This window comes from Malus sylvestris, chromosome 4 (genome assembly GCF_916048215.2).
Source record: "Malus sylvestris chromosome 4, drMalSylv7.2, whole genome shotgun sequence".
Lineage (NCBI taxonomy): Eukaryota > Viridiplantae > Streptophyta > Magnoliopsida > Rosales > Rosaceae > Malus > Malus sylvestris.
This window is the reverse complement of record NC_062263.1, coordinates 23155859-23164917: the sequence shown is the minus strand read 5'-3', so window position 1 is coordinate 23164917 and position 9059 is coordinate 23155859. Positions and strand designations below refer to the sequence as shown.

Here is a 9059-nt window from a genome sequence, read left to right as displayed (position 1 = left end):
GGGTCATTAGTAACTAAGCTTATTTGACAAAGTGTATATAAACTCTCATGTATTACTTCCTGATTAAGAAATGAAATATACAGAAAATATTCTTTCTATCTGCATGCACATCAAGGTGAGTCCTAGTATCGAAAAAAAGGTGCACACTCGTCTTTGTTTTGTGGGTGTACATGTTCGGCATGGTTCTGTGTCATGGGTGCTTGGGAGCATGATGTTGTTGATAATTGCAAGTGTACAATATCGTCCAAGTAATATAGTCATAAGTAGAGTGTCGTTCAAACAAGGATCGGATTAACCTAAATTTACTATTGAGATTGACTTCAAACTAAACTTAAATAAAAGATGGATTACAATGACAAATTCAAATATGCAAAGAACCCAAACGAAAGTGAAAATATCAATTGAACAAACACGAAGTAAAAGTGAATGAATTATGAAAAATTAATATATTGAAGCACTAGGACATCAGGTTCCTCATTCTCAATCCCATCTAATCCCGTTATTCATATTAAACTCAAATTATTCCCATGTTGCTAGCAATTATCCCTTGATTCGTCAATATTTCCTTTCAGAATATACTAACTGTGTTTCTAACTATCTACCCATGCTATGTCTAGCCACAGAAGTAGATAATCGAAACCCTTTACGCTAAATGGATAATTTCACAATACTACACAAGTCATAACCAGTATGTCTACTCAATTATGTAATTCATGGTAATTGTTATGAGAAGCAATCTACTAAACTCAACCTGTTAGTCCCAATTTAGTTCTTCACACAAATAATGGCCAGTTATTTGATAACGATAAAGCACAATAACAATTACTCAACATGGAAAACAACCGAGATCAATATGAAATAATAAGAATTAGATGTTCATGATAAGAGTACACCCTAATCCTAGCAAAAGGACTTAGTTCATGATTAAACTAATGACAAACATGGATGAATTCGATGACATAAAGAAACCCAAAACCCCAATTCTGGAACCGTGTGCGATAAACCCCAAAACTGCCACCTTCTGTCAAGAGTCCCCCCACTGGAAGGCTGGAGTATCCGTTATATCTCCCCCCCTTGCGGCTGCTAAAAACCTTTTTCTTTCTATGCCTTTCCTTTTGGTTGCCTAATCCACATGCCGTTTGGACTCTCAAACCTAATTCTTTTTGGGAAAACACATCACCGCATGCTTGCACCGCCTAATTTTATTGGGCTTGCTTTAATGATCCAATTTCCTATATGATGTATTGTTCCATTCTTTGCTCCAGCCCATCAGTCACATCCCATTCGACAATTCTTTGAGTTTCTCTAATTTAAGCTTCCAATTCCCTGCTTTATTCACGAATTATGTTCTCTACAAAAATCGCACAAAAACACATCAAACTCACCAATTTACTATAAAATCATGACTAAGTTATAGGTAAAAGAGTTATCAAATATATATAAAATATCACCCTAACAAATACCCCCAAACCTATCTTTTGCTAGTCCTCGAGCAAAATATAAAACAAAAATAAGAAACTGACTAAAACAAGTCTAACTAAACCCACTTTCGCTGGCAAAACGATTGCACTGAGCATGTGCAACAAGCCTTTAAACCCCTAGGTGTCCCTAGTCGGATGAGTTGTGTCTCCTGAGTTTTTACCAATTACGCTACCCACAAACGCTTTACTGAAAAGCAAAGGTGTTACAGTTATCACTTCCATCAATTAATGAAAACCAATGCATGCCAATCATACTTCCAAAACTAAAGTTATGCCCTCATAAATCAATGCATCACAATGGAAAGTATGAAGCCAACATCCCAAGAACTCGGGCTTAAAAACATCCATACTTGGCGTGTGTACAAATTCGCCTCGACTCTAAGCCTCACTAGATATCACTCTATTTTCTCATAGAACCTAGGCTTTCTCTCTTAACAGGCATATGTGATGATTTTATTCAAAAAGAATCAATATATAATCACATATGATCAACATTGGAAAACAGCCATTTCTGAAAATAGATCTCATGAAAAGAATCGAATACTAAGAACATTGTTATCAACCTTCACCAAAAAAGCTAGACTTCCCCATAAATCCGTTAGGTCTTTGAAACGGTTGTAACGTAAGGCTAGGTATTTGGGCTAAAAAAAGAAAGGATAAGGAAAAACAAGAACTTGAGAGACACTACGACTTCTTTGTATATACGTAGGCTGGCACCCCTTTGAAATTTGATGTGATTCATGGCGTCCAGGACTCATGTTATACTGAATCGTACAATTTCTCTTCTTTTTCTTTTTCTTTTTCTTGATTTTTTTTTTCAATAACTACAAGAAATAAAAATAAGCCACATGGTACCTCGGTACACGCCACTACTTTGATGTAGAATTCAACCTTGATTTCTTTTGGTATCACCTTGGTATCTCTCAAGCTATATGGTATGGCTAATATAGGGTAGAGTGGATAAGATTTTATGTGAGTGATGAAAGAAAAGGCTAAGTGTTTGGCTTCAATGGGGTTAATGGAGCACACAAAAGGGTAGGGAATAGGTCTTTTAGTGGTGGAAAACATGCATAGCCTAACTTCGTTTCTATAGTTCCGTCTAACCCAATGGCAAGAATGCCCAACATATATTAAAGTTCTTTAGTACCCAATGCAAAATAATGTTAATGAGATCATAAAAATTAAAGAAAGAAATTGAAAAGTGTTTAGGAGTAGAAACAAATTAACCCTCTCAAGAAAAGCTTAGGCTCAACAACTCACATGGGTAGTCTCCACTATTTCTCCACATCATCCAAACATGGACAATTTCTCCACCAAAGTACTTGAGACATGGCAAAATGAATGGTAAAAAAAAAAGTGATGCAAAAACCTTCTAGGCAACCCTTTAGCAAAGGAAAAATTCTTAGCAAGACATATACATCGCCATTAATATGCTAAAGTGATAACCTTAACAACTTATGCTTCCAAGCTCTTATTGTTTCCAACAAATTCTAACACCCAATCCCAAAATTTTAATTCCTACCTCATCCTATAAATTTTAACAAAACAATTCATCACATAAGGATGTATAAATATAAGCATGAAAGAAAGTAAGAGAATAGGAAGAGAATACACCTATTTTTGGGCATCATGGAAGATGGAATGGCTTTAAAAATAATGAATTCCGAGCCAAAATTGTTACCTTCATCATAGGATAAAAATCTGCCAACAATCAGCAAAACTGACTTTTAGTGACAAAAAAAATTCCCAAAAACCGTCGCTAAAAGTATGAACAAGCCTTTTGTGACAGAGAAAATCTTTGAAGGTCGTCACTAAAGCTTTTTTATGACAGAAAATCTGCAAAAATTATGCTGCAATTTACATGTTTATTTTCACTTTTTGAGCTTCTAAACCTCCCAATTCACAATGTAGGTCGAATTTTTGTCCCAAACCTATTCCAACACATCATATTAGCCATTCTAAACATGTTAGCATCACCAAATTAACTTGAAAAACATCCAAAATTAATTTAGGTAGATAAGTTGATTATGACCAAAATATGAACTCAAAGTGCAATTTTGCTATTTCTTTGGCACATAACCACAAAACCACTCCAAACACATTTGAAATGACAAACTAAACATGTTCAAATCATCATGTGGGTGAAGAAATCAATATTATTAAACTTGGAACATAAAAACCTTAGCTGTTGACCTTAAAAACAAAAATTCAAATGAATCAACCAAACTAACAAAAAAAACTAGGCTCTCCCCCCAAACCTAAACTAAACATTGTCCTCAATGCAAAATCACAACAAAAAGATGCACAATGAGTAGTATGGAACAGAAAGGAAGAAAATGCAAAACTAATAAACAAGGAAAGGAACGAATGAACCTGGTTGGGTTGCCTCCCAACAAGCGCTTAGTTTAAAGTCCTCAGCCCGACTTGGCATTGCAATCAATCGGGAGAAGCAAGGGTCACAACATTCGTGTTTCACTCAAAACTGGAAGCAAGATATGGCTTCAATCGTTGTCCATTAACTTTGAATGTAGCATCCGTTGTATGATCACGAATTTGAATTGTTCCATATGGAAAAACTTGAACAACTGTAAAAGGACCAGACCATCGTGTTCGCAACTTCCCAGGGAAAAGTTTCAGCCGAGAATTAAACAAAAGAACTTGCTGGCCAATATAAAACTCACGACGAAGAATATGTTGATCATGCCACTTTTTGGTACGTTCCTTGTAGATTTTAGCATTTTCATATGCATCATTCCGAAATTATTCCATCTCGTTCAATTGAAGAACTCTCTTTTCTCCCGTTGCGTCCATCTCAAAATTAAGCTTCTTCACTGCCCAAAATGCTTTATGTTCCAGTTCCACAGGTAAATGACATGCTTTTCCAAACACCAATCGATATGGAGACATGCCAATTGGAGTCTTGAATGTAGTCCGATACGCTCATAGCGCATCATCCAACTTTGCAGCCCAATCTTTGCGTGAAAGTCCCACGGTCTTCTCTAAAATATTCTTGATCTCTCGATTGGAAATCTCAACCTACCCACTAGTTTGTGGATGATAAGGTGTAGCAACCTTATGTGTGATTCCATATTTCGCCAAAAGAGCATTGAAGTGACGATTACAAAAGTGCTTGCCTCCATCACTAATAATGGCGCGCGGGGTGCCAAAGTGAGTGAAAATATGCTTCCGGAGAAAATGAACAACAACCTTAACATCATTAGTAGGTAAAGCAATTGCTTCAACCCATTTTGAAACATAATCCATAGCTACCAAGATGTATTGATTGCCATAAGATGATGGAAATGGTCCCATGAAGTCAATACCCCAAACATCAAAAAGTTCGACTTTTAGAATATTATTCAACGGCATTTGATGTCTACTTGAGATATTTCCAACACGTTGGCAACGATCACATGTAGAAACAAAAGTATGAGCATCCTTAAACAATGTAGGCCACCAAAAACCAGATTGTAGTACCTTGGCAGCAGTCTTTGTGGCACCAAAATGACCACCACATGCTAGAAAATGGCAATGTTGTAAGATTTCCTCCATCTCGTCATCAGGAACACACCGTCTTATACGTTGATCTGGACAATGCTTCCACAAGTACAGCTCATCCCAATAGTAATGTCTGACTAACGAAATGAATCTTTTCTTCTGTTGCCAAGTCAAATCAGGAGGCATGATATCACTAACTAAATAATTGACATAATCTGCATACCAAGGAGTGACTGAAGATTTAATGGTAAAGAGCTGCTAGTCAGGGAATGTTTCGGAGATAGAAACTAAGTCATTATCACCTTCATGATGCATAATTCGAGAAAGATGATCCGCCACCACATTTTCAGACCCATTTTTATCCCGTATCTCTAAATCAAACTCTTGTAGTAACAACACCCATCGAATCAACCGAGGCTTTGCATCTTTCTTGGATAATAAATACTTCAAAGCTGAGTGATTGGTGTAGACAATTACCTTTGAACCAATGAGATAAGAACGGAATTTGTCTAAAGCAAAGACAACGGCTAGAAACTCTTTCTCGGTAGTGGCATAATTCAATTGTGTGCCATTGAGAGTTCGACTAGCATAATAAATCACATGCAGTAGCTTATCTCTCCACTGACCCAAAACTGCTCCAATAGCATAGTCACTTGCATCACACATAATCTCAAAAGGTAATTCTCAATCCGGTGCAACTATCACATGAGCTGTCGTGAGCTTCATTTTCAACACATTGAACGCCTTAAAACATGATGAATCGAATACAAACTCCGCTTCTTTCAGGAGCAAGTTACACAACGGTTTTGTAATCTTAGAGAAATCCTTAATAAAACGTCGATAAAAACCAGCATGACCAAGAAAACTTCGAACTCCTTTGATGGAAGTGGATGGCGGTAACTTTGAAATTGTCTCAATTTTCGCCTTGTCTACCTCAATGTCGTTGACCGAAACTTTATGACCTAAAACAATCCCTTCTTGCACCATAAAGTGACATTTTTCCCAATTAAGAACTAAATTGGTTTCTTCACATCTTTGCAACACCGAGGACAAATTATCCAGACAAGAATCAAACGATGAGCCAAAAACTGAGAAGTCATCCATGAATACCTCAATACAACGCTCTACCAAGTCAGAAAAAATACTCATCATGCACCTTTGAAAAGTAGCAGGCGCGTTACACAACCCAAAAGGCATACGCCTATACGCAAAAGTACTGAAAAGGCATGTGAATGTCGTCTTTTCTTGGTCTTCTGGTGCAATCGGAATTTGATTATAACCAAAGTACCCATCTAAAAAACAATAGTAAGCATATCCAGCAAGTTTATCCAACATCAAATCAATGAATGGAAAAGGAAAATGATCTTTTCGAGTCTCATTGTTCAATTTCCTATAGTCAGTGCATACTCTCCATCCTGTTGTAGTCCTCGTTGGAATTAACTCATTCTTATCATTCTTAACCACTGTAACTCCACCCTTTTTCGGTACCAAATGCAAAGCACTCACCCATTTACTATCCGAAATTGGATATATTATTCCAGCGTCTAATAACTTCAAAATCTCAGCTCGTACCACCTCCTTCATATTTGGATTTAATCTGCATTGATGCTCAACTGAAGGCTTGTAATTGTCTTCCAACAAGATCCGATGCATACAAATAGACGGACTAATTCCTTTGATGTCAGCAATACTCCACCCAATTGCCATTCTATGCCTTCTTAACACTCTCAATAGTTTTTCTTCTTCAACTTCACTCAAATATGCAGAAATTATAACAGGTAAAGTCTCAGCATCTCCCAAGAAAGCATACTTTAAATGTGATGGCAATGGTTTCAAATTTAAGGTAGGTGCGGCTATGATACTTGGCGGCGATTTTGAAGGTACAGATCCAAGGTCTTCGAACTCCAATCGTCCACTCTTTGTAACTGATTTAAAAGCATCCAAATAAAGAGCACATTCCGTTAACAGTTGATTTTCATCTTCTAAAGTAGCAGTATGAACTAGTGCAGCTTCCATAGGATCACTGGGCTTCTCAACTCTGAATTTTTCAGAAATCGCGGTCTCAACTAAATCAATGCGAAAACAATCTTCTGCTTCTCTTGGAAATTTTCCAGCCTCGAACACGTTGAATGTTGCTTTCTCTTCCCCAATTCTCAATGTCAAAACCCCTTGTTCCACATCAATTAAAGTCCTAGCTGTGATAAGAAATGGCCGACCCAAAATCAACTGAGTCTCATAATCTTCTTCCATATCCAACACCAAGAAATCTGCTGGAAAAATCAGCTTGTCAACCTTCACTAACACATCTTCGATAATTCCCTCTGGATATGCAATTGATCTATCTGCCATCTGTAAAGAAACAATAGTGGGTTTAATTTCACCTATTCCAATGTTCTTAGCAACAGATAAAGGTAATAAATTAACACTAGACCCCAAATCACATAATGCTTTTTCAAATAAATTAGTGCCAATAATGCATGGAATTTTGAAACTCCCTCTATCTTTTTGCTTGAGCGGAAGCTTTCTTTGAAGGATTGCACTGCATTCTTCTGTCAACTGAATCTTCTCATGATCGCCAAATTTTCTTTTCTTTGAGATGATATCCTTCATGAATTTAGCATAATTTGGCATCTGCTCCAAAGCATCGGCAAATGGAATAGTAATCTCCAGTTTCTTAAACATCTCTAAGAATTTGAAATACTTCTCATCTAACATATTCTTCTTGAGCCGTTGAGGAAAAGGAATAGGGGGCACATATGGCTTCACGGGTTGGACAACAGGCTTAGGGAGTGGCATGGCTGCAATGACTGATTGTGGTGAAGCTTTTGAAGTGGTTCCTAGTATAGCTAGTGGCTGTACAACATCGGATAGTGGCTGCTCCTCTTGTGAAATGGTTTCTACCTTTTCTTCCTCATTGTTTTTCTCAAAATCAGCTGCTGTTTTCACTTGTTTCCCTCTTCGAAGAGTTATTGCTTTAGCTTGCTCATGGTTTCTCGGATTAACTTCAGTTTGGCTTGGAAAAGAACCTTTTTCTCTAACTGCCAAAGAATGAGCTAACTGCCCCATTTGAATCTCCAAATTTTTTATTGAGGCAACCTGGTTCTGAAGAGTTGTCTCAGTTTTGCTCATAAATTGATTTGTATTGACAGAAAGAGTATTCACGTTACCAGCAAGCTGTGCAATGACATCTTCCAAATTATTCTTCTTCTCTTGAGGTTGGAAACCAGATGGTGGCTTTTGTACATTATGATTATTGACCCATGAGAGATTTGGATGGTTTCTCCATCCTTGATTATAAGTATTGGAGTATGGATCGTTACTAGGACGTCTGTAAGCATTCACCATGTTCGCTTACTCTTGAACAAATTCTGGAAAATCAACATTATACGGACAACCAACTGTGGCATGACCAGGAACTGCACATATGGAACAAATCTCTTGAACTGATGCTCTCCCATTCATAGAAAGCAAAGTGTCAAGTTTACTAGCAATCGCATCGACTTGTGCCTTTGAAGCAAATTCGGTAGAATTATTAATCTCAAAAACTCCTGCCCGTCTTCCTCTTGCTTCAGAATGTTGTGTTTCGAGTGCTAGAGTATCAAAAAGTGCTTGACATTCGGCTGGCGTCTTGTTCTTAATTGATCCCCCTGCATAGTTGTTCACTGCAGCTTTGCTTGAAACTGTTAATCCTTTATAAAATATCCGCATGAGAACTAGAGTAGGCAAACCATGGTGCGGACACTGAATCAACAAATTATTAAATCTCTCCCATGCCTCAAAAAACGTCTCATCTGCCTGTTGAGTGAACTGCATGATATTATCTCTAAGGGTATCGGTCCTCTAGGTCGAAAAGAATTTCTCCAAAAATTTATTCTGAATATCGTTCCAACTCGTCAAAGTTCTAGGCCTCAAAGAATTCAACCAAGTCTTCGCTTTGTCTTTCATAGTGTATGGAAAGACTTTCATCCTGAGATGTTCCTCGGTGACTCCTTCTACCAATGCCATGTTGGACACCATATTGAAGATATCTCTAATATGTGCCAATGGATCTTCAGTGCTCATGCCATGAAAAGAAGGCAT

The 9059-nt window shown here is 37.4% G+C and overlaps 1 pseudogene; it reads left to right on the top strand.

Moving 5' to 3' along the window:
- The first annotated feature begins 8703 nt into the window (after positions 1–8703).
- LOC126620537 (small nucleolar RNA R71) lies at positions 8704–8810 on the top strand (annotated as a pseudogene).
- Positions 8811–9059: the final 249 nt, after the last annotated feature.